Source organism: Danio rerio, chromosome 22, assembly GCF_052040795.2.
Source record: "Danio rerio strain M-AB ecotype USA chromosome 22, GRCz13ab, whole genome shotgun sequence".
Classification (NCBI taxonomy): domain Eukaryota; kingdom Metazoa; phylum Chordata; class Actinopteri; order Cypriniformes; family Danionidae; genus Danio; species Danio rerio.
In genome coordinates this window covers 22,668,498-22,694,780 of record NC_141042.1, presented here as the reverse complement: position 1 = coordinate 22,694,780, position 26,283 = coordinate 22,668,498, and the positions used below count along the sequence as shown (strand labels likewise).

Genomic DNA, 26,283 nt, shown 5'->3' with positions numbered 1-26,283 from the left:
TTTCTACAACTATCTTCGTCTGGAAGAAACCCCCCTCCTCCCTTTCTTCCTCCTTTATCCAGAATGGGCGGCACGGTGGCCCAGTGACTAGCACTGTTGCCTCACAGCAAAAATACCAATGCCGTTGGGTCCTCGCTGAGCCATCTGGTATTTCTGTGTGAAGTTTGCATGTTCTCCCCGTGTCCGCGTGGGTTTCCCCCGGGTTCCCCGGTTTCCTCCCACCATCCAAATGTGCTCTATATTATAGATAAAACAAGCCTAAACCTTTTTTATAATGTCTTACTCTCAGGAAGTTCGCCTTGGCCTCAGCAGCGGGGGAGTTTGAGATAGACCTGAGCTCAATCTCCACTCGCCCTGCAAAAGGGGGGGAGCCCTGGGCTCGAGGGTCCCTTGAGCTCAGGGCTCTCTCCCGGGACAGCATGCCAAACAAGCTATGTATAAATCATGAGCTAAGTGTGAACTGAGTGATCTGTTACGTTAGTATTACGTAACGGTATTTTTTAGTGAGTATATCTGTAATGTATTGAGGTCCTAAATCATTTAGTGTTGACGTTATCATCCACTCTGCAGATCTCTTGCATGCACCCATACTGAACGTAACCCCAAACCATGATTTTTCTTTTACCAAACTAGACAGATTTCTGTGAGAATTTTGGGTCCATGCGGGTTCCAATAGGTCTTCTGCAGTATTTGTAATTATTAAGGCAGTTCAATAGATGATTCATCTGAAAAATCTACCTTTTGCCACTTTTCCAAATGATTAACTAAAAATACAGTTATTATATGTTGTTCTTAAAACTGGGATCGATGACAAGACTTTAGTCAGGCTGTGTACTGTTATAGCTACCTGAGCATTAGCATCTACATTTGCACAGAGTGTGTTTGTGAAGTTCAGGACAGCATAAGTGTTGCATCTGAGAACATTTCTGTCCACAGATGACACCAAACACCCTTGTCATAACGTTTTAGCACCACAACATTAAATTCTTCAACTCCAACAATGGCACTGACTGCAGGGAACCAGCCATTTAGCATTAGCCTCATGCTATTCTTAGTGCCCTGAGGCTTATGAAGATCTCCTTTTCCTGTCTATAAACTCTTCTGATTTTGTGGCGCATCGCTGTAAGTGCTGGCTAATGTCTTGTTGGAAAGGTCAACTGGGCTTTTAAGCCTCCCCGTAGACCTGCTGACAGAACCAGCCTTGAAATTACAGAATACATTATAACAGATTGACCTCAGCTCCAAACTCCATCAAGGAGAAAATTACTTGAGATGTACAGATTAAAAAACGCTCGTTCTCATTCCCTTTCTGCTTTGAAGGCCGTGTGGGTTCATATTGATGTGTATAAATACATATTTATGTGCTTTTTGTGCATATCGTTGTCTTTTAAGTAGGTGTAATAGTGTGCACCCCCTTGTCTAAGCGAGAAAACGAGCTGCAAAATTAGAGTACTTTTGTCGCAATCAACACGCTGGTCTACGCTGCAAACAAGTGTTGATTATAACAGGAGGTTGCTAATTTTGTCAGCAGGTTTGGTATATTGCTACAGCTTGCAGAGCTCTCAAGGAGAAACTGGGGCGTATGTTAAGGTGGTCAGTCTGATTAGTGGAACTTGGTAGGTGTTTTTAAAGTACTGTAGGTATAGATAGCCAAAAACTAAACCAAGGTGATCCAAACAATGAATCTGAGTTATCCCTATCGATCACATTCAAATTAAATTTCACCTCAGTAAATCTATACAGTAGACAAGAGAGCAATATATACTTAAATAGTGAATTGAAAAAGTTAATAAATTCTGATATATTGGAGAATATTGCAATATATTTAAAATGACAATAATATTGTATTGTGAAATTGAAAAATGCAATAAATTGTCATGTAAAGCAGAAAATCACAATATATTAAAAATCAAAATGATATTGTATTGTGATATTGGTGATAGATTGGTCTACATGAAATCTGCTCGCGCAGAAATCTGCAGATTTTTCGTACATAACTAAGTCTATTTATTCACTTGTGTAAATGTGTGTAAATATATATTTATTCATTTTTTTTATTAATTTCAGTAATGACTAATATGAAAATATTCATTTGATTTATTTACAATAAAGTTTGTAAAGTAATATTTTCTGTCTTGTGGTAGATATATTATATGAGAGACTTGCTTTGTTTACCAAATAAGTGGATCTAATTGGATTTACATTGTAAACATTAAATAAAAGATTTTTTTTTTCATAAATAAAATTTAGTTATGTACTCTGCTTTTTTTTTTTTTTTTTTTTACAATTTTTTACAAAATTCTCAGCAATAGGCAATTAATTGCAATATATAACAGTATTTCATAATATCTTCAAAATCGCAATAATGTTGTGACAATGCTGCAATGCGAAAAAGGTAATAAATTGCTAAATATGACAGAATATTGCAATATATTTAAAACTGCAATAATATGTGGTGATACAAGTATTGTGAAAATAAATACATTTTGTGAAATAAATTTTGACATATTGCAAAAATATTGTAATAAAGTACTCAGCATAAATGATTACAACCCATTTAGAAAATGAACATATTTATCCATTTCTAAGTGAATGCAGGCAGTACATTTTGATGCATTTAAAAAAAAAAACCTGCTGTGAGGCGACTGTGCTACCCACAGTGCCAACTGTGCTGCCCCAACAGTCCAAAGACATGTGCTATAGGCAAATTGGGAAAGCTAAATTGACCGTAGTGTATATGTGTGAATGAGTGTGTATGGGTGTTTCCCAGTGTTGGGTTGCACTTGGAAGGGCTGCGTAAAACATTTGTTGTATAAGTTACCGGTTCATTCCGCTTTGGCAACCCCAGATTAATAAAGGGACTAAGCCGAAAAGAAAAGGAATCAATGAATTTATAAACAACCAAAGGTGACTAAAGTGCTGTGCATAGGACTACTAAAGATAGAGAATAATATAAAATCTAAAGAAAACATTTAATAAGTAATTATTTCATTCATTTTCTTGTCGGCTTAGTCCCTTTATTAATCTGGGGTCGCCACAGCGGAATGAACCACCAACTTATCCAGCACGTTTTTACGCAGAGGATGCCCTTCCAGCCACAACCCATCTCTGGAAAACCATTTAATGAGAAAAAAAAAAAACAGTAATCAAGGAGTATTCAAAGTGAGAGAAAATAGGTCTTTAAAACAGACTTAAAGACAGAAATAAAGTGGGAAAGCCTAATGTGAATGGGTAGAGTGCAATAATATCGTAATATATTTAAACTGTGTACAATTTGTGTGCAGTTATCACTACCTGTATTTTTCAGAGGTTAATTTAAATGTTAAATGCATTTTGTCAGCTGAATTTCCCCTGCACTGTCTATATATGAACCACTGGTATAACCTGCACATTTCCAGACTAGAAAATGCTTAGAATTGAGTCATTTGCCAAACAGTTTATCTTCATTTCCAAACTGGCATGGCTGAAATCCACAAGTGTTTGTATGCGTATCTCTGTTAGGTGTCTCTCCATTACAGTTAGAACATGTATGTGTGTGTTGTGTGTATGTGTGTGTGTTGGACTGGTATAGTGTGGCAGGAAAGGTCAGTTTCGTTCACCCCCTCAAATCAAACACTCATTAATATTCAATATGGAAATATGAGAGCTCGCTTTTTCCAACCAAAGACGTAACTGTCTCAGCTTTGTCCACCCACCACCACTGATTTCAAGAGTGAGATTTATGTCACTGAGCCATTTATGCAGACAACGTTGTAAATATAGTCCACTAAATACATACACATTACTTCTTAAACCATCAAATAATCATAGTTTAATCCACACTGATATTATTGCGTTTTAAAGCTTGACATTTATGTTTAGCACTGATTTAGCTAATATGCATTTTACTCAAATTAACCCTGACCTTCAGATGTGGCAGTTGCTGTCATTCTCATCACAACAAATAATGGTGCACCTTTTTTTTTTTTAAGCGAGCGTGTTTGGTTACCACGAAGACAATAATGTGTGTGGAGAGCTTGGGATGACTGATGAGAAATCTGTAATTATGAAAATATTCTTTCAATGTAAGTAATTGTGCTGTAAGTGTGTAAAATGTAAACATTTTCGAGCATTACCTTTTGTGTCCTGATTTTCAGCAAAAAATATTACAAATAAATTAAAAACATTAATATGATTTGCAGTAGATGCTTACTAAGATGTCATTCAGTTTGGCTAGGTTATGTATCAAACATTTTTGTTAGGCATATTTACCATGAGTATCATTAATGTCATATTAAAAGACTTGCTGATCACAGTGCCGCTCCAAAATATCAATTATTTGTCATTTTAAATATTTATAATTGTTAAAAATATAAGTAAAATAAAACAATACAAAACAGTATGTTGAGTATACAATAGATATGCTGAGTATCGGATATACTCTATTATGAAGAATAAACAGTAAAACAATAAAACTTTCTTGTTTTATTTTTAAAAACAGTGGTTTGTTCTGTAGACAATCACAAAAAAAAATTGCTTAGGAGGGCTAATAGTATTGACCTTAACATTTTTTATTGTAAACTTGCTAAATTATTATTATTTTTTTATTTATTTTTCATTTTAAATGTAATTTTTATTACATTTTTAAATTCATTTTCCATTTATTTATATTTTCTCTTTTAGAAGATGTGTTTGTTTTCTTTATTCAAAATTAGTATTTTTGTTTTAAGGGGTTAGTGGGAAAACAAAAAAGTAGGACAGTCTGTATTTTTTTTCTATGTTATGTTGTATACTACTATATATGGTCTTGGTAAACACAATTAAAAACAAACAAACAAATGAATGAATAACAGAAGGGTTAATAATTGTGACCATATCTACATTGGCTTTTAAAAACTTTATATCACTTTGCTTTTAGAAACTTTTAATAATTTAAAATATTAAAAAATGCCTTATGATTAATATGATTTTATATCATTATTATATTTTATCAAGTATACTGGTCAAAATAAGAATGTTGTCAAATCTTTTCCTTAAATATATCTTAAACTAAATGACAGTGGAATATTAATTCACCCAGATTTTGATACTTTGTTTATACACTGTTTATATATATATATACACACACACACATACACACACACACACACACACACACACACACACACACACACACACACACACACACACACACACACACACATACACACACACACACACACACACACACACCAAATAGCTTACTTTTAACAATTTGGACTTGATTATGTCGTTTATAAACTCACTGGCCACTTTATAAGGTACACCTGTTCAACTGTTTGTTAACGCAATTTTTAAGTGATTTCAGCCAATCACATGGTAGCAACTCAATGCATTTAGGCACGTAGACAAGTTCCAGACCTTCTGCTGCAGTTCAAACCGAGCATATATTCCATATTTTTTTTGCACACTTTGGGCCTAATATTACCAATTTAGCATTGTGTCAATGCCACAGCCTACCTGAGTATTGTTGATGACCATGTCCATGCCTTTATGACTACAGGATAACATGCCATGGCATACAGCGCGAATCATCTCAGACTGGTTTCTTGAACATGACAATGAGTTCACTGTACTCAAATGGCCTACACAGTCACCAGATCTCAATCCAATAGAGCACTGTGACAACTGTGTGATGCTATCATGTCAATATAGATTAAAATCTCTGAGAAATAATTCTAGTACCTTGTCGAATCTATTCCACGAAAACAATTAAGGCAGTTCAGAAGGCAAAAATGGGTCTAACCCAGTACTAGTAAGGTGTACCTAATAAAGTGGCCAGTGAGTGTAGTTTATATACACTAAATATCTTCATCATTATTATTATTATCATTATACTGAATAAAACACATGAAAGTGAAGATTTAATTCTTTATTTTGCCCTTATTTTTCTGTTCCTCCGGCGCAAGAAGAATAAATAAAAGAAACACAAACACAAAGCAATATATTAGAAAGCACATTGCCATATCTGCATTTCTTAATTTCTGGAGTAGCAGCTGCCTCAGGGAAAAAATGAACATCACTGATCTTTTTGTTAGCTTCAGTATATAAACATGTGCGTCATGCCTTGTTGAAGTTGTTATCTAGAAACTCTGCAAAGCACTGGTGAATATGAAAACCACCCCAGCTCTGTGTAATCCATTAAAGCGCCGTTTGTTTTTGTTTTATGTCACAAGCCTGGCTTTACAATATTGGACTTATTCTCTGCACTTATCAGAAATTACTGTAACAAACAACAGATCCAGTGCCTGAAGGCTTTAGAGGGGCTGATAAAACTCTCCATCCTCTTTCTGGTGCTGCATGGAGAGAGTGTATAAATGGACGTGTCTCGGTGTCACCATTTTGTTCTTGTGCATGTTTGCTTTTCTAACGACGCTTGTGTCAACAGTTTCAACCATTTCACAACCATCTGTTGGACTGGTTGGATGGTTCATTAATGCACCTTTCAGGATGTGATACAGAGTCAAACAGGATGTCCAAAGAGCAAGGAAATTAAAGCCTCGTGTTTGACTGTTTCTTCCCACCATGCATTTTGTATTTAATAGATGTCTAATAGACAGACGCTTAAACACAGTTTAATCATAACCATGTCTTGGTTAAAACAAGGCTAAACTTGGGCTGTCAATAAAAATATGCAAAACAGTTATCCAAAAATAGACTAAAAAAGTCATCAAATACACAGATTAGCCTGACTTCACGTGTGTAGTCATTCATTCGTATGTGATGACTAATTGATTTTTGGACTATTGATAGACGTCTATTAGACTTTGACTGACAGCCAAATGTTTTAATGAACATTTTAGATTTTGAACTATACAACAAAGCCTGCCATCCACCTAACAGAAAAGTAAAATATATTCAAGAGTTCACACTTAGGCTTCATTTACACTGCAGATCATGATGGTCAATTCCGATTTTGTGACTGTATACGATTTTTTTGCTGACCTGCTTACATCATCTTCTAAAAGTGACTTGTATCCGATTGTCTGCATTTACACAGCACACGGCAAAGGCACAATGACCAGGAAGAAAGAGCGGGCGCTGACTAACAGCTATTAATTAAAGAGTTCTCTTTTCTCTATTCCTGTATGTAATCTGTTCGCAGCTTTTGACAAGCAATTTTACTATAGTTTGACAGAAAGGCTCACATTTGTCCATCTTCTTTTGAACTATAGGCTTTTTTTAAAAAAACCTTTAGGAATCTTAAAGAGCCCATATTATACATGAAATAGGGTCATATCTTGGTTGTAAGGGTCTCCAACAACAGTCTAATATGCATGCAAAGTCAAAAAACACTTTCATGGTCTTATAATCTGCATTTATTTTTAGCTAATTATCCCAGCGACTCCTGTATGAATCGTCCACTGATTCATTTGTTCCCAAACCCCTCCTTAGCGCGAAGCTAATCTGCGCTGATTGGACCGATGACAGTCTGTCACGATTGGTCGACTGCCTTCAGTCAGAGAATGAAATGCCCAATAGCTAATCAGCAATATAAAAAGTAATCACAGTTCATACGCGCTCCATAGTGTAGGCGTGGATTTTAGCTGCCACACACACACACACAAACACACACACACCTCTGGACGGCAACGCTCCCGCTTCCGCCCGCACCCGCCAGGTTTTAGCCGATCCCGCTTATATTTAGAATTTCTTGTCCCGGTGCCCGAACCGCCCCGTTTTCTGCCCGCCGCGCCCGATCCCGCTAAAGAGCGGGGGAGAACATATCCGAAAATCACCCAGCTAAACAGTCCAGAGACAGCCAGACAGAGCTCTCTCTCTCTCTCTCTCTCTCTCTCTCTCTCTCATACGCGCGCACTAACACATACACACAAGCGCCAAGCAGACACACAGGCAGGCAAAGCTCTGTCCCATTCGCATAGCAATATCCACGATATTGCTAGACAGCCCGCTCCCGTCCCCAATTAAACCTGTTACCGACCGCTCCCGCGATTGATTCAGAAATTTATTCCCGCGCAGACCTCTACCACGGAGCTCCGTAAACAAACAGCACGCGTCGCGTTTTTAACGTGACTTTGCACGCGATAAGAGAATATAGCCAGTTAACCTGATACAGTACACGCGGTTACAAGTAACAAATCACAACTAAATACATTTACAAGCTAGAGTAAACGAGGCAACTTTAATCGCACGTACTTACACTTGAGGAATGGAGGAAGAAACTCATCCTGACGTCCATTAGTAAGTTACTCTCTACTGATCCTTCCTTTAATAAACGCAGATGAAGTATTCTTTGTAGCATGTAGTTTCCAGTAGTTTCCAACTGCTTGGTTATAATGCTGAGGTTTCATCTCTGGGTAGAGAATCGATAATGTCCATCTGCAGTGTGACTTCAATCGACCGGCATGTTTGTGTGCGTGTGTTTGTGGGTGTGTGTGTGTGTGTGTGTGTGTGTGTGTGTGTCTGGGTTTCTGCGTCAGAGGGCGGGGCCTCAGGTTTGAAATCTCCCGGGTTTGCGCGTGCACGTGAATAACTTGGTTTCGTTCATACGTCATGGCGAAACACCTAATGAATCGGTATCAAGGCGACTCGTTTGAAGCACTATGAGTCGACTCTTTTATAGATGAATCAACCGTTTTAAACACTGTACACTAACAGATTTAAGCCTTAGCTGGATACTTCACTTCACTTAGAGCTGTGTTACACACTACATGGAGGGGAATTTTCAAAAACCCATAATATGGGCTCTTTAATGTAATGTCCATGGCGTCACTTATGCACGTGATGTAGCTATGCACTAGTTTTATATTAGTTTATATTGGTTACGGGGTCGGACATTGCGCTCTCTCGCTCTGGCTAACATGCTTAAGTACATGTGTCATATCAGGGATTCTCAACCAGTGGCCCTCAGCGATCCTGTAGGTGGGCCGCAAGATTTATTTATTGTACTATAATTATTTGATTTCATTATTCAATATGTTTTATGTAAAATGATTGGTGTAATGGCATTTTGTGTTTTCTGTTATTGATTTCTTCGGAGTTGGTGCAAAAAGAGTCTTACTGTAAAATACAAACTTAACCGATGCACGTCAAATAGGACTATATGCTCAGTTGTAGAAAGTAAACCGTCATGCAAATGTAAAGTTAACGATGATTAGAGTTATAACCAGTTCATGCATGTCTCACATCTGCAACTCGTATCAGTCTCAGGGTGCTTTCACACTTGTGAATTGATTCAGTTGTTCCGAAACAGGGAATAAAATTGTTAAATTGTTGCTCTTTGCTCTTGGTGCGGTTCGCTTTCACACGGCCAAGTTTCCAAAAGAGCTAAAACAAGTCACGTGAGTAAACTCTCCTCACATTGGTCAGAGTGTCAGGGTTTATTTTACCGAGTCCCGCTCAGCTGTCAGGAGAAGTGGTGGTTCGGTGGTGTTTGACAAGGTGCGTGCGACGTGTTTGAAGAGCGAGGAGAGATGCGGTGGGGAGGGGTAAGAAGGGTGCGCAACGTATTTTTTATAAAACGTTGTAGAAAATTAAGATGATAATAATAATATAGGAAAAATAAATGTTTTGCTAATAAATAAAGGTTTGAAATAATTTTCTCCAGTCAACCAGTTTAAGAAAAAAATGTCAGACGTCAAACTCGTTTGTGTTCTAACCACATGTGCTTGGTTGTGTACTATGGCAATGAAGTGTTTAGACTTTTAAAAACATTTTAGTAATACATTGAGCCACTAAACATTGTTTATCTAGGAGGAAAATGCTAATTACTTCCAAATACTTCAAATATTGTCTGTGTTAGTAAATGCAAGGCTATTTAGGCATAACGCTGTATGACAAAGTTTCGGACAACACTTCTACAGCATACAGCTAATGAAACAGTCAGATTCGGTAGTGCTTTCAAGTTCTAAAGAAAGTTATAAATGATAAACTATCTTAAGTAAAACAAATACATTTATAGATATCATGAGTATATAAGAATTTTACTCACCTGGGAAATGAACGCCACATGAATGGTTTGTGAGCACAATTAAGTGCACACAGCAAGCCATATTATCTGATAATTGTAGGAAATAATTCCAAAAGGCAACTGACTGTGTAAAGCATAAACATAACATAAAACAAAACAAAAATGTGAGATTATTGCACAGTTCAGCTGAGGTGACAAGACAGCGAGCAGCGAGACCTAGCTGTCACTCAAATGGCCACAGTCTTAATTATGCAGACTTAATAAAACTTTATAAAAACAAAACAGATGAGTTAAAAAAAGTTCACCCCCTCACAGTTGTCATGAAAAGTAATATAAGCTATATACAACAAAACCATCTTTTGTACCAGGCTGTAAACATGTTTTTATCCGCTGTAATATTGGCCAGTTTAGCATTGCAGTAAGTGAACATCTGGAGTTCCTGGAGCCAGCCCCCCAAAGGCGAGTTGATGAATTGCAGTTTCAGTTACTTTCTTATTGGCTTCACGAGGGAGAGCAGGAGTTCCTGGAGCCAGCCCTCCAAAGGCTAGTCGATGAATTGAAGTTTCAGTTATATCCGTATTGGCTTCATGAGGAAGAGCAGGATGTTGCAGCTTGATTCCAAACTAACAATGTACAAAATGGCAAATTTGAACGCAATTCAAAAACAGCACCCATGGTGTGGAATTGTCTGCAGATGATTTACTGACAATGCACAAATAGGCATTGACAATGTGGCAAATAAGCAGAACCTCATATTTTGAGTAGAATTTAAAAGAATTTAAAGAAGAATGTAAAGAATTTTTTGCAAGTAATGTTACTTTTACTTGCAAACTTTTTCCACCACTGCCAGTGAGGGTCAGATCAACATTGTTCAGGGGGATGGATCTCTAACTTCATATCCAAAAACAAGTACTACACATTATATTTTAAATAAGGTTTCAAAATTCCCTTCTGAATGTGTTTGTTAACGCAGCTAAAGTTAACTTTGTCCCTCATTGTATTCAAAGAAACCAGAACTTTGACTTATTAATTCTGATGCTTAAAGTCAACAATAACAAAGAAACATCCTGGTTTAGTCTCTTCAGAGTCTTTGTCATTGTTTGACCCTGGTTTGAACATGTAAATATTTAATCTCTGGTCATTTCTGACATTTGAGATTTGCAAGTTTTGTTGTTTCTGTCAGAATATCATGTAAAGGCACAAAAATGGCATGTTTTTGCTCACACCCAAGTATGGGTACATTTGACAAGCTTTAATAAATGATTTGTATGGTATTTTGAGCTTGAACTTCACAAACACATTGTGGGGACACCAGAGATTTATTTTAATAATAATAATAATAATAATAATAATAATAATAATAATAATAGTTTCTTACATTTATATAGAGCTTTTCTGGACCCTCAAAGCGCTTTACACACATTTTAGTGGGGAATCGCTTCATCCTCCATCAGTGGGGCAGCATCCACCTGGATGACATGACGGCAGCCATATTTCACTAGACTAGGGTCAAAGTCCATCGCCGATGGCCAATAGACATCACAAAGCTGAGCCGGCATCACTATCCTCTGCCCCGCCCCCCGTCGTAGCAGCAACCCACTTGTGAAAAACACACACTCAGGCCTCGTTTACATTAATACGCATTTTTGAATGAAAATGATCCGCATCCACCCTGGTGTGTCATCTAGCATTTCTTAACAGCTCTTCGTCCACGCTGTAACACTGAAAATGCACATTAGGTGACATTAAACGTGATATTTAATTAATCTTGTCCCTATCTTACAACTCTTGGGTCTTTTGAATCTATAAGGTGACAGGTCACAGTGTCAGTACACTGCTTCAGTCTTTCGCTTTCACGCTTGTACTTAGTAATTTTAGTGAAAACCTCAGATACTGTTGGTTGTTATCTGTTGGTTGTGCACCTTTTTTACAAACCAAGTTTGTCGAGGTCATTATAACGACACAGATCACTCTGCCTGTTCATGGCAAAGTCCCGCTGAAAAAAAGTGATTGACAGGTGGTAATTTGTGTGTAACTTATCTTTATTTATTTATGATTTGGTTATGGGTAAAACAAAGACTATGTGGGTCAGGTAGTTAAAACGGTAGGCTACAAATAATTAATTTGTTATGAATTAGTTAATTATTCATCAATAATCAGTTCACTTCCACCTACGATCAAAATGCCATCGTACATTGCGATGTCTCACATTAGACATCATACAATGTCAAATTGGTCGACCAGTTCTATGCCAGACCACACACCACATACCAGCTGATTAGTGGAGAGAGGACAGAGTGATAAAGCCAATTATCATATTGGGATGGTTAGGAGGCCATAATGGAAATGGACAGAGGCCAGTAGGCACACTTGGCCAGGATGCCGGGGTTTAAACCCTACTCGTTTTTGAAGGACATCTTGGAATTTTTAACAACCACAGAGAGTCATGACCTCAGTTTAACGTCTCATCCAAAAGACAGCACTCACTGAGCAGTATAGAGTCCCCATTAATATACTGGGGCATTAGGACCCACACAGATCACAGGTTGAGCACCTCCTGCTGTCCTTACTAACACCACTTCCAGCAGCAACCTAGCTTTCCCATGTGGTCTCCCATCCAGGTACTGACCGGGCACAGCCCTACTTAGCTTTAGTGGGCGACCATGTAAGAGTTACAGAGAGCTAGCTGATGGGAGGACAGGATTTTACATCTTAGCAAAAGGGTCATAATATGGCTCCTTTAAACGTGTCTCACTTATGCTTTCATCTTGCATCCTTTCAGGTTTGAGATAAATGGTGTTTAAACACTTTGATATTTTACTTCAGAGGTGTTTATTTACGCTGTTTATCTCTCATTAGCCGTCGAGTCTTTATATATGCAGCTCATTTGGAAAACATGAGTGTTTTATTGAAGCTGTTATGACTGTCTCGTCACCTATAGTGACAGAACAAGGGGCCGACAGAGACGTAAATAGAAAACAAGAGCAAGAAAGACAGATCGCAGTGGGTGGTTTGGGTGCATTCTGTCGGGACGGGGTGAGGGCTGCGGATTTAATGGTTTGTCTGCATGGTGATAATTTAGACGCAGAGGCTCGACGGGGGACGTGCCGTGCCATTCATCTTTGTTTTAATTGGGAACATTTTGTGTTTGGTGTTTCTCTGCATTAATAAAGCGAAAGCCCTGAGCTGTTTTGGTTAAATCGAATTAATGGCCTCAAAACAGGTGTGTTTGCTTGCCTGCTTGTGTTCCAGCGAGAGCAAAACACACAGACTGGATCCCAAATGAAGACAAATTTGAAAAAACAAAAAGTTGGAACTTTTTTTTTTTTTTTTATAATTTTGGGGGAAAATTTCTAAGTGGTGTTTTATTGGGCAAGCACAATGTCAAGGCTTTGCTTAGTGGTTACTACTGTTTTATAAGTGATCCTTTTTTCTTTTACTTTTCCTCAAATTCCATTTTCAATGTTTTCTGGTGATTCTGTTGTATAATTAAATGTAAAGCTCAAAACAAAAGTATGTCCAAACAATAATAATTATCATTATCTTTTGCTTATTCTATGGTCTGTTGGACTCGAATGTGTGCCATACAATGGACCATTTACACATTTCTGGGTTTCTCTGTAGCGAAAGTGGTCATAGTTGAGTAAACTTAGGGGCCGATCAAACCGAACATGCTTTTTGAGTTGAGAGACACCTTCTTTGGATTATTTACTAATGGCCACAAGTGTTTTGCGCACTGCTTATGCGCTCTGTGTGCCTTGTGTTTGAACCGCTTGCTGAGCTTTGTTTTTGCCGTTGCGTTATGTTAAATAAAAGTCAACTTTGAGCGGAAAAAGCATGTTCCTATTTGCTGAAAGACTTTCAGAAATGATAAAAAAATTGTGTGAGATGGTACTCAAAAGGGAACAACGTTAAATTTGCTGTCCTGCACATATACTCTGCATGTCATACTTATCACACAAGCGGTAATTTTTTTTTTTTTTTGTAATTAGATGCAAAGATGATATAATACATTAAATAGATTTTTAAAAAAACTAAATATTAAAAACTTTAAAAAATGTAAGATGCTGATTACTGATAAATGCCTCATAACAGTCTTGTTTAAAGGGCCCATCATTAAATGCACAGTTAGTTCAAGTCAGTTTGTTCACTGTTATATGAGCAATACCACACAAGTAGCAGTGAGATATGGCTGTATAACGGCAGTGGTGGGAGGTGTGCATTAAACAGTGTTGATATACAGCCACATCACATTGATACAAATGTGATATTGCATTTATAGAACAGTTTGACGGCGTAATCGTGTTTATAAAAAAGTAAAATCAAACACAGAGAGTCTAAAAACCCTTTTGTAGGAGGAAATACTTTCTTCCGCCTTTCATTCACACCTGCAGCTGACGTCAGAACAGCAGAAGCCATTACTAATTCACCAACGTCACTTCTGAGCTAGTGTTTGAATGATTATCTAGCGTAATGTCTAAAGTGATGACAAAACGGGGGATTTTATTGACATTTTAAGATTAGAAGGCAAAACGGCAGTCTACAGAGATATCTCCTTACAGTATTACAGTCTGTTACAGTCTAAAGTGTTTCTCTGTTGCAATCGGGATATCACAATTATTAACCCAGAAAAAAGCTGCACAATCACTACCAAATTGCTATTGTGTTTGCGATAAGGAAAAATGCTAAGCACATCCAGGCATTTCTTTTTTCTTTCTGCCAACACAACACACATTCCTGATATGTGAGTCCCATCTCACACTCAATAACATCCAGCACTGCAACATACAAAAGAAAGAGATCGACTTAGAATAGTACTTACCTGTTTAATAACGATTTGACCAGCTGTAGTTTAAAATTCCGCTGTATCTGTGGATAGACAAAGTCAACCATCTTTGCTAAGTATGACAGACTAATGGCTGCCAATTCGCTGTCTCTCTGAAATTATAAATATTTTAAAATAGACACTATCCTTATATATAAGCTGCATAGTTGCAATCTAAACAACTACATTCTCAATTAAAAAGCCTTAAAAGTACATTATGTTGTCCAACAGAAGCAATATTTGTCAAACCGAGGAGTGTCCTCTGCTTGTTGCTGTATGTGGGTGGAGTAATACACTAAAATGAAGGGTGAAGAGGCTGAACGAGTGCTGTTACTGGCAGAATATAGCATGGCTGTCAACCAATCAGATTCAAGAACCGGACAGAACTGTTGTACAAAATAATATATGCTACCCTCAAACATTAGTAGTAACCATAGCAGCTCAGTCACAGTTGCCAGAACCCTCATTCCTCTGTGTAATTTCAGTCACGCTGGTGCATGCTTCACCAGGTAGCCATTGGAGGGCAACCGCCTCCGCAATATTCTCAAAATGATTTGTAAATAGGCAGACAACATGTGTCAATATGAGCTATTAGATATGCCTGTGTCATAAATCACACATACATTTGTTTATCTGTCCACCTGTGTCTTGATTCAAAGAGGGCAGATTTATCAGATGTTATAACTGAAGTATAATGAAATATGAATATTGCACTGCAAAGAGCAAAAGTAGTTTTAACTTGTCTACAACTTGGCACATGGTCATTCTTTGCCTTCGCTTCACGCTTTTAAAATCAATTACACGCAACAAGTCTCGTTTTTTAAATTTATTTTTACAGTAGTAATATATTTCTGTCATAATTCTTTTTCGAGATGTGAAGAAGCTTAAACGTTTTTATTTAAGTATACATTATATGATAATAGCTTATTCTCAAATGAAATGGAGAAACGCTTCTGTAATGGTAAACCCTATCATGATTTGAATGTGTACAGCTCTGCTATCAGTTCTTTAATTCAGGGTTTTTCAAATTCAATCACGTCATATTGCATAAATGAACAATTACAATAAAACAATAAACAATTACACAAGTTTCAGTTGTTTTACACAGGTTGTACAACCCTAGATATGAGCAAGAAGTGATACCTAAAGTTAATGGTGTTGTATTTGTGACGCAGGGCCACAAAACCATTTATAAGTGTCTTTTTTTAAATTGATTTATATATCCTCCAAAAGCTGAAAAAGTAAGCTTTCCATTGACAAATGGTGTGTTTAGGATGGACAATATTTGTCTGAGATATGAAAATCTAGAATCTGAGGGTTAAAAAAAAATCGAAATACTGAAATACTGAGAGAATCCTCCTCAAAGTTGTTCAAACGAAGCTGTCAGCAATACATGTTACTAATCAAACATTTTATTGATATATTTACAGTAGGAAATGTACAGTGTCATTATGGAGCATGATCCTTACTTAGAATTCTAATGATTTTTGGCATAAAAGAGAAATCAATAAGTTATGCATTATTAGCAACTGTCAAAATAAATGTGCAATATAAGACATGCCATTTCTTTATTTTGCAGGGAGTTTGAAGTTCACCTTGTATGAACTGCCGCACCAAGCACCGCTAACAAACAAAGGACGGAAAACTAGAAGAAATCAATGCATTTCCATTCAAATCAAGGTCATTAAAGGTTTCCTGAGGCCAGTGGACAGGTATTCACACAGAACATTGACTTTGAAACTGACCTCTCACGACCCCTCGCCTCCCTCTGGTCAAGTTATCGATATTTTCCTTAAAGTAGATGGAACATTACTAACACTTTCCAAACATCGATGCAGAAGCCATTTGTTAAATGTACAAAAACGACTCCAGCCAGTGGTTTTCTCTGCCTAAATTGCTACTTCCTTCCTGTAGATGTGTGTGCGCCTATGTGTGTGTGTGTGTGTGCGTGTGTGTTTTTGTGTGTGTGTGTGTTTGAGATGGAATTGGCAGCGTCTTATCAGCAAATGCAGTCCGCGCTACACTGACACCTTGGCCGCCCATGCAGCTAATGCGAACAGCATCTCTCTAAAGCTACCTGAACTCCAGCTGCGCCAGAGCATCCTGCGGATTTTATTAACATGAGGGCAGACGGCAATTTTTGGTGAGCCGTCATACTGAGTTTGTAATGTTATATTTGGCTCAGTAAATCAGCGAAGGCTTTGTTAAAACCATTTTTTTTAAATGAGAATGGATTTCTTTGGTCTACCCCACATTCGCACCAACGTGTCGTAATAATCAAGCTCAGGCTGTAGATGAGTAAGTCTTTCTAAATGTCACATAATGACTCGGTGACATTCTTAAATGGGCGCTGAAGTAACTCAGGGATTTAATCAAAACCTAGTGCAAGTGCAATCTCAGATTGGCTCAGCTTGGGGATTTCTTTTTGGCTTGATTTTTTTAAAGGGCACCTATGATGATCAACTTTTTTTAACTGTTTAGACAGAACTGTGTGTAGGTTTAGTGTGTCCACTATCATGTTGGAGTGATATAAACACAATAAGTCTCTTTTTTAAATTCACTGGCATTAAAATAGGATTTAAATATCAGTGATTTTAATGTCCACCACAACATAACATGGGAGTGCAGTTTTCCCCGCCCACCAATCTGATTGACAGGTGCCATGTCTCCATAATAACATGTTTACACATGTCCACAGAATACTTGCAAAGTTTAATCAATAAGGTATATCAATAAAATGTTTGATTAGTAATATGCATTGCTTTATTGATAGGCAGATTTCAAACAAAACCAGACTTGTGCAAGAGCTACAGACATATTGGGTTGAGTCATTTTCCGGAAAATTCTCAATAATAGGGCGCAGGTTAACAATATATTATAATAAATTACTATAGTATTTAATGTGAGTAAAAAATTCATACAAAAAAATGTTAGTAATACTGTTCAATCGCTGGAGTAAAATAATAATATAGTGTTATACATTTATTAAATGGAAAGATTTTTATTACATATAAAGATGTATTATAGCTTGTACGTATTAACTTGCTATTAATTAATTCATTATAGTCAATCCATTATATAAATTAAACCTGTTCAATTTAGATCTTTCATATATCTCTGAAAAATGTTTCAAGACAGCAAACGAGTATCTGCTATATTGACTCTGTCAGTTTAATAACGACTGATCGTCTATGATGACAGATAGAAAACGGTTCAGTCTATTATATTGAATGATCAGAAACAACGTTCCCCATTCGCCCGTCTCGATCGGCATATTTGTAAAATATTATACACTTATGTTCATTGTGTACACTATTTATTAACAAAATATATGAAATATATTGACGACGTCCGAGAAGACGTTAATAACATTAACAACTGTCTTAACCATATATAGTTCGCCCCTGCCTAGATCGTGTGTGCTAAATTGTGTGTGCTGAAACGTGTGTGGGTCCAGCCTGATCTCATGAGGAAACTTAAGTATTTTACGTTTTGTCAGTTTAGTGGCTAATTCGTACAAATTCGTACAAGTTCAGTCGTACGAAAATGTAAGATTTTAAAAAGGAGGCGTGGAACCCAACCCCACCCCTAAGCCCAACCGTCATTGAGTGATGAGCAAATCATACTAAATTGTATGAACTAGATCATACAAATTCATACGAATTAGCCACTAAATCAAAAAGTTACGAATTGCGTTGGTGGATCTGCGGCTCTGCAGCTGGATATTATTGATCTGACATAATGCATGAGAAGGAGATGCACACATCAGAGTGGTGGGCAGGAAGAAGCAGCTCATTTGCATTTAAAGCCACAGGCTACAAAACAGCTACACTGAACTTAGACACCAAAAATGGGCAGATTCTGGAGGCCTTAATAAATTATCTGATGATTAGTTTAAGCTAAAACTTCACAGACACATTCTGGAGACACAAAAGGCTTATCTTACATCTTGTAAAAGAGGTAAAATAGGTGCCCTTAAAAAATTTAAAATAAATAAAAAAAAAGGCAGGTTGTTTTATTTAATAAAGCCATTGTTGTGTTTAAATGCATAATTTACAATGAATCTGTCATTAACCTATTTTTTTTTTTTTGTAGAATATCTAAGCTGCTTTTTATCTATATATTTATAGATAAATTATAATTATAATATAGTATGCTATAATTATTAAAGTCAGTAGGTTAAAATTGAGATAAAATACCAAAATTATAGCAAAGGCAAAAATTTTTGAAATGTAAAAATACTAAACGTTATTTGTGAAATAAAATTTTGACAAACAAAAAACTCAAAGTAATTCAAAGAGTTATTAAGTCTAAATATGTTAATCACTAAAGTAAAATTTTGAATAAAAATGTATTTCAATGAATAAATCAACTCATAATAAACTCATAATATTTTTTTTTTTAGAGTTATGACTTTCCAGTCATAATTATAAGATATAGTCTGATCTTAATCTTTGTATTTAATTTACTTCAGGTTTATCTTCATATTGTTCTTTCAAATTTCAACTGTTTCAATTGTATAGCTTTCTATTAAAAATATGAATTTAAAAGAGAGATTTGTGAGGGGTGTAATTATATATGCTGAGCTCTGTAACTGTAAACAAAGCAGCACAACAAACGCCAAATGCAAACCACAAAACTGACATTTATTGACCTAAATAATTTATAATAAATTAATTTGTAATCTGTGCAAATTAATATACTTATACAAATTAATTTGTATAAATATACCAGAGGAAAAAAGTAGTGTTTTCAAACCATAAAGTGAAGTGTATTACACCTTATTTACAACAGTTTGTTGATAAATGCTACTGTATAGTATTAACTAGCCTCTATATTAGTTAAAGTACTTTACTATACATTACTTTAGTATTTTTATATTGGTTTGTAAAATCATATTGTTTACATGATTTATTTTAAGTACTGCAATAAATTTGTCACCCGATACCACCATGATTTAGCATTTATGTTCGAGATGCACTTTTAATGCAGTTTTGAACACACACAATTACTTTTTCAATCGTCTTAACTTAGTTAAAATTAGTTGAAACCTGATTTACAAAACGTTTGTTCATATTTTGTGTAATAAGTAATATTTCAGAAAGTAACACATAAAAAAATGTAATATTAGTTTAATAAAAACATGCACTTGTTTTCCATATAAATTGAAATTTAGTCCAAGTTGGAAAGTTTGAAAGGAATAGGGCATGGGGAGATAACTGGGAAAAGAACACAGCCAGGAACTAGGCTTCTAGCTACAGCTCTAGTGGTGTAGTTGCAAGTGTACAAGTTTGTGATGCAGTCTGCGAATGTTTGTTGTAACGATGGATCTGGGAAACGCCAAATCAACGAACTTTGTTTGTAATAACGCAACTTGCAATCTTTATTTGGCTAACCAGGGTTTTCGAAAATGCACCTAATTGACTTTTTATTTCATAATGTATTGTATTTTATTATTATCTCACAATTACGATTTCTTGACATCATAATCAAGATGTACTCGAACATAATTTGTGTTTCTTATTAAGCTGAAATGTGCTTCTATATCAGTATGAGCAACAAACTGTTGATCTGTTCCTTATACAAAACCAACTGCATAGCTGTGTAAAACATTATTTATTTGAAGGTATTTTACGGTGCTGCATTTTAGCTTCAAAAGACATAAAACATTATGTTATCTTCATTAAGCTTTACATCGTCTTCACAGTAAGTAAACTAGCAGCTTGAACATTGTGCCAAACATCTTCTTTCATTTTCCTCCATTCTTTTTTTCCCTCACAGTGTTGAATTTGGACTACGGAAACGGAGAAGGGCAGCAGAGTTTGTCGGAGAGAATGTCAAGCATTTCCAGGCGGTGACAAGGGCATTGAAACTGGCACCGCCACGGCTGTCGCTTGTAGAAGCCGATACACACACACTCACAAGGTGCCCAGCGGGGAGAGTGTCAGCTCAGCTAACAGAGAATGACAGTCAGCAGTGCCGGCGGATCACACATCAAGACGCACTTCAGCACGCCTGTCCGGCTCGCCGTCTATTAGTACGCGTGGGTAGGTAAACTGGTGTCAGGACTGTCTGTGCAGTATGTCAACATCAACGCCTATTATTAGGCTTTGCACATAATCCAATGGCAACCATTCAGTGACTACATTTTGGCTTGTTTATGTTTGTGTTGATAAATGCTACTCTACGGTAAATATTAGCCCGCTAGTTTAAAAAAAATGACACACTGCTGCATATTTGAGCACTGTTAGAGATAACATGATGTAGGATACATTAATGTAATTAAATAAGATACATTTACTAGCCCTAATGTGAAACAGCTTTTCAAATATTTCCAAAGTGATAACTAACAGAGCAAGATTTCTTTTGCAAAGCATTTCCTATTATATTTTATTTTATTAAGTTTTATTTTGTTTAGTTTAAATGAAATTAAATCTTTAAAAAAAAGTCTTTTTATACAAAAATACAATCATTTTTAATGTCAGTATTATTAATTTTCTGTGTAAATTGTATAATTTCTGTTTCAGCTGGCTACACAACAAACCACTGTGACCCAATGACTTGCTTTATTAACCCAGTTAATCCTTTTAATTGCATAATATCTTGCAAAATTGCAAAAATATTATATTATATATTATAGTCATCAAAAATTAGTTATTAAAATAAATAGTTATCAAAATTAGTTATTAAAACTATTATGTTTTTAAAAATGTGTTGAAAAAAACCTCTTTGTTAAACAGCATACACTCACTAGCCACTTTATTAGGTACACCTTACTAGTACGGGTTGGACCCCCTTTTGCCTTCAGAACTGCCATAATCCTTCATGCCATAGATTCAACAAGGTACTAAAAATATTCCTCAGAGATTTTGGTCCATATTGACATGATAGCATCATGTATTTGCTGCAGATTTGTCGGCTGCACATCCCAAAGGTGCTCTATTGAATTAAGTTCTGGTGACTGTGGAGGCCATTTGAGTACAGTGAACTCATTGTCATGTTCAAGAAACCAGTTTGAGATGATTCACACTTTATGACATGGTGTGTTATCCTGCTGGAAGTAGCCATCAGAAAATGGGAACACTATGGTCATTATGGGATGGACATGGTCAGCAACAATACTTGGTAAGCTGTGGCGTTGACACGATGCTCAATTGGTACTAAAGGGCCAAAAGTGTGCCAAGAAAATATCCCCCACACCATTACACCCCCACCACCAGCCTGAACTGAAATTCTGACCCTAAAATTCGAATGTCGCAGCGGAAATCGTGATTCATCAGACCAGGCAACGTTTTTCCAATCTTTTATTGTCCAATTATGGTGAGCCTGTGCGAATTGTAGCCTTAGTATCCTGTTCTTTGCTGACAGGGGTGGCACCTGGTGTGGTCTTCTGCTACTATAGCTTATCTGCCTCAAGGTTGGAAGTGTTGTGCGTTCAGAGATGCTCTTCGGCAGACTTCGGTTGTAACAAGTGGTTCTTTGAGTTACTGTTGCCTTTCTATCAGCTCAATCGAGTCTGGCCATTCTCCTCTGACCTCTGACATCAACAAGGCATTCGCGCCAACAAAACTGCTACTTAATGGATTTTTTCCTCTTTTTCAGACCATTCTCTGGAAATCCTAGAGATAGTTGTACATGAAAATCCCAGTTAATCAGCAGTTTCTGAAATACTCAGACCAGCCCGTCTGGCCCCAACAGCCATGCCACGTTCAAAGTCACTTAAATCAGCTTTCTTCTCCGTTCTGATGCTCGGTTTGAACTGCAGCTGATCATCTCGATCATGTCTAAATAATGCATTGAGTTGCTGCCAGGTTATTTAGAAATCTGCGTTATAGAGCAGATGGACAGGTGTACCTTATAAAGTGGCCGGTGAGTGTATATACAGTTGAAGGCAATATCATTAGACTCTTGTTTTGTTTTGTTTTTCAATTAATTCCTCTTATTTAAAAAATCTGAAAAATTTAAAAGGGGGCTTATAGTTTTCTCTTTAACTGTGTATATATATGAATATAAAACAATTAAAACACTACTTGAAATTTCTCAGTGTTTCTGAATGTACAATATAGAATTGTGTTTTGAGTAAAACATAATAAAACATAAAAACATATTTCTTTTAAATATATAATAAAAAGTTGTCATTCAGAAAATTAATTTGCATAAAACAACAAGAAATTGTTTCAGTTTTTTTTTGTCATGTTTTCAGACAATTAAGTTTCTTTTTAGACTTCAGAAGAGTTAAGAAAACAATGTCAGAAATAACCTTCCAAATATCCTGATTTTTAGTTTAAACAAAGGAAAATATTTGCTATTCTGACCTATTTAAAACAAATATATTTGCGATGTTCTTTCTACGCAGATGCCAAAAAGGAACGCCTTAAAGGCTTTACACAAAACCCAGTAGCTACGATTCAGTGACCATGGTATTTTGTCAATATTTACGTTGCTAAAAACTGCTGTGTCAAACATCACCCTACATTTAAAAATGTGACACAGTTCAGTGCGTGTTTTCTGGTCCGAGTGCAGATTCAATTTGTCTTGTAATGCTAAATAAATAAGGAAGTCTTTTCGGGCTGGTCTGACTTGCTCTTTGTGTACATTAGCAAGCTAATCTTTCATGACACTTTGAACAATAGCAGATGCCCCTGTGAGTCATTGGTCAAGACCTGCGCTGTCATGTGACCATTACGTTTAAACAGTCTTTGGATAATGCTTATCAACAGACCAAGAAACAAAAATTATAGTACAATGGATTTTTGTACACTTACAGCACATAAGTAACTTCTAGCTTCATGCTGAACGCTCCTGCAGGTTTTCAGTGTTTCATTGAAACTTCTTGAAAATGGCAATAAATTTGTGAATATTTGTACTAAATTTACTATATAGAATGAATCACAGAACAATATATAAGTATCATTTCATAAACATCCTTACTAATATATAGTATAGTATATGCATGGTAAACTATTATGAATTAAATAATTGTAAAGTAACAGTGTTTTCAGACTTTTATATTCAATTTTTAAACAACACAATGGCAATTATTTAGTTCATAAGTTACGAAATCAATATTTGGTGGAATAACCCTGTTTTCAATCACAACAAATGAAAAGATCTGTTAATCTGACCAACTGGCATTGTCTGGAAAAAAATGAAAAATGCTCAAAATGACAAAAATATAAGTAAATTTGTAAAAAGTACTGAACGAAGCAAATATTAACTTTTTGCTCAAACCCAAACCTTATGAATCCAGTACATAGAGAGAAACTGAGAATTTTTTAATGAATTTGGCTCATTATACAAAGCCAGTTTCATTATTGTCACATTTTTTTCACGTAGTACTAGAAAAAATAACATACTACTATTTGAAGTTGTTAACTTCATTGAATTTGATTAGACTATTAGCATCGCGATCAAAAATGAACAAAGAGTTTGGAAAATTTTCCTGTTTATGGTTTTCTTCTGCAGTTACAATATGTACTAAAACCAACGGGACATGAAAGTTGCTATTTGCTAGGCTAATATTGCTATATACTCTCAGTTCTCTGATTCCCAACCCAGGCTCATTCTGAAAATGTACCTCTATATACATTTCTGGAGACCATCAAATAAATCCCAGGAGCTACGTTTTTTTTGCAGTTTTTGTTTACACAAATGCACGAGAGGGCTCTGTGTGCGCTTTTTGAGATCTGTATTTTCTCTCATAAATGCCATTCGCACCTGCTGTTTTCTCGTAAATCCACCAAAGGCCGCTGACTGACTGACTGACTGATTGACTGATCCACCCGTTCTTCACCGGACTCAAACCCTGTCATCTTGGTCATCTCCTCTCTATGTCTCAAGTTTACCGACGTACATGTTAAGCTAACTGGATAAACTAGTAACAGCGGGAAAGCCATCCATAAGGAGGTAAGCGGTCAGCTGGTAAGCATGAAAAGGAACGGCGTCATACTGCCCCGTAGAGTTCATTAAAAAAATTAAATGCAGCCCTACGTACTTCTGGCTACATAATTCACGATCTCCACAAATGTATATAGAGCTACGTTTTCAGAATGAGCCTATGTTGCTTATTCTAGCTTAATAATCAACGACCGTAGCTGAAGCAGGGGCAATGTCTGAAAACAGGCACAATTGCAACTTTTCATTTTCTGTCCTTAATAGACAATGTAACTACAGAAGAGTCAAGCTTTAAATAGGTCTAACGCTAATGGTCTAATCTGATGCAAGGGTCTACGCTAATCTCAGCTAAAAGTTCTCATGTCAAACACTGCAGTTAGGCTGAATGGACTCAAAGAAGTGGTGTTTATTTAAGTTCTACACAGCACCTACCTTAAATTTTTAAAGATGGTGCTATGTAGCTATATTACGTTTACAAGCCTATAAGAACCATTTAGCGATGCTAAATAGTTCCTCAACTACCACAAAGAACTGTTGAAGAACCAATTTATTTGTGACCACATTATGATCAGCGTTCATGATTCTCTTTATTTTCACTTTGATCAGCTAAAGAACCAATACTCTTGCTATATAGCTCTTAAATTTTTTCCCTATGATTACGAGCCTATAAGAACCACTTAGCAATCCTAATTAGTTCCTCAACTATCACAAAGAACTGCTAAAGAAGCAATTTTTTGTGAACGCATTATGATCAGCGTCCATGATTCTCTTGATTTTCACTCTGATCAGCTAAAAAGCCAATACTCCTGCCACATAGCATTAAAATTGTTTCTCCTATGATTACAAGCCTATAAGAACCACTTAGCGAAGCTGAAAAGTTCCGCAAATAACACAAAGTACTGCTGAAAAAAAAATTGTGAACAGATCATGTTTCTCTTCATTTTCACTCCTCTTTTCCTCGTTTTTTATCGTGTCTGTGGATTTCAGAAGATCTTGTTTTTAGATTTCAGTTCGTGCAGGGTGATTATCAGTAGGCCATCGAATGTATTTCCCGACTGAGCTTTCGGCCAGACGAGTTAATCAGCATATGGGGCGACTCATTAGCAGAAATGACACTCTGAGTAAGTCCAATCTGAAACATTTTCTTTTGAGGCCCCAAAGTGATTGCAACCTGCCGAGAGATGAAACCCAGTCGACCAGACCAATTACGCGTTTGTCATAACCTGAGGTTATAGAGACGCACTCGCTATTAATCATAAGCCAGCAAAAGTTCTAGAGTTTTCTAGAGTTTAATGTTCATCAAAAAAGTATTAGTTTATTTTGTAAAAATGTAAATTCTGTCATTAATTACTCACCCTCGTGTCATTTCAAACCACTGAGAACTCTCCTCATCCTCCATAGAAAGAAACAGACATTCAAAGTCCAGAAAATTACCAAATTAAACATCCTTAAAAGAGACAATATGCGGTTCAATCAAGTTTATTAAGCTACGAGAATACTTTTGTGCGCACATAAAACCAAAATAAGCACTTTGTTAAACAGTTTTTTTCTCCTCAGTGTCAGTATATTGCGCACATTTTTAAAGATTTCATAAAGTGCTTCGAAATGTGTGTTT

The 26,283-nt window shown here is 36.3% G+C and overlaps 1 long non-coding RNA gene across 22 annotated transcripts in view; it reads left to right on the top strand.

Annotated features, from left to right (window-relative positions):
- LOC147831572 (uncharacterized) overlaps positions 1-26,283 on the top strand; it is a 112,797-nt gene that overhangs the window by 53,654 nt on the left and 32,860 nt on the right. For all 22 annotated transcript variants that reach the window (XR_015521977.1, XR_015521971.1, XR_015521964.1 and 19 more), the window contains 3 exons: positions 16,354-16,486; positions 16,689-16,917; positions 20,556-20,821. This is a non-coding gene — a long non-coding RNA (uncharacterized LOC147831572). The remainder of the gene's footprint in view (positions 1-16,353; positions 16,487-16,688; positions 16,918-20,555; positions 20,822-26,283) is intronic.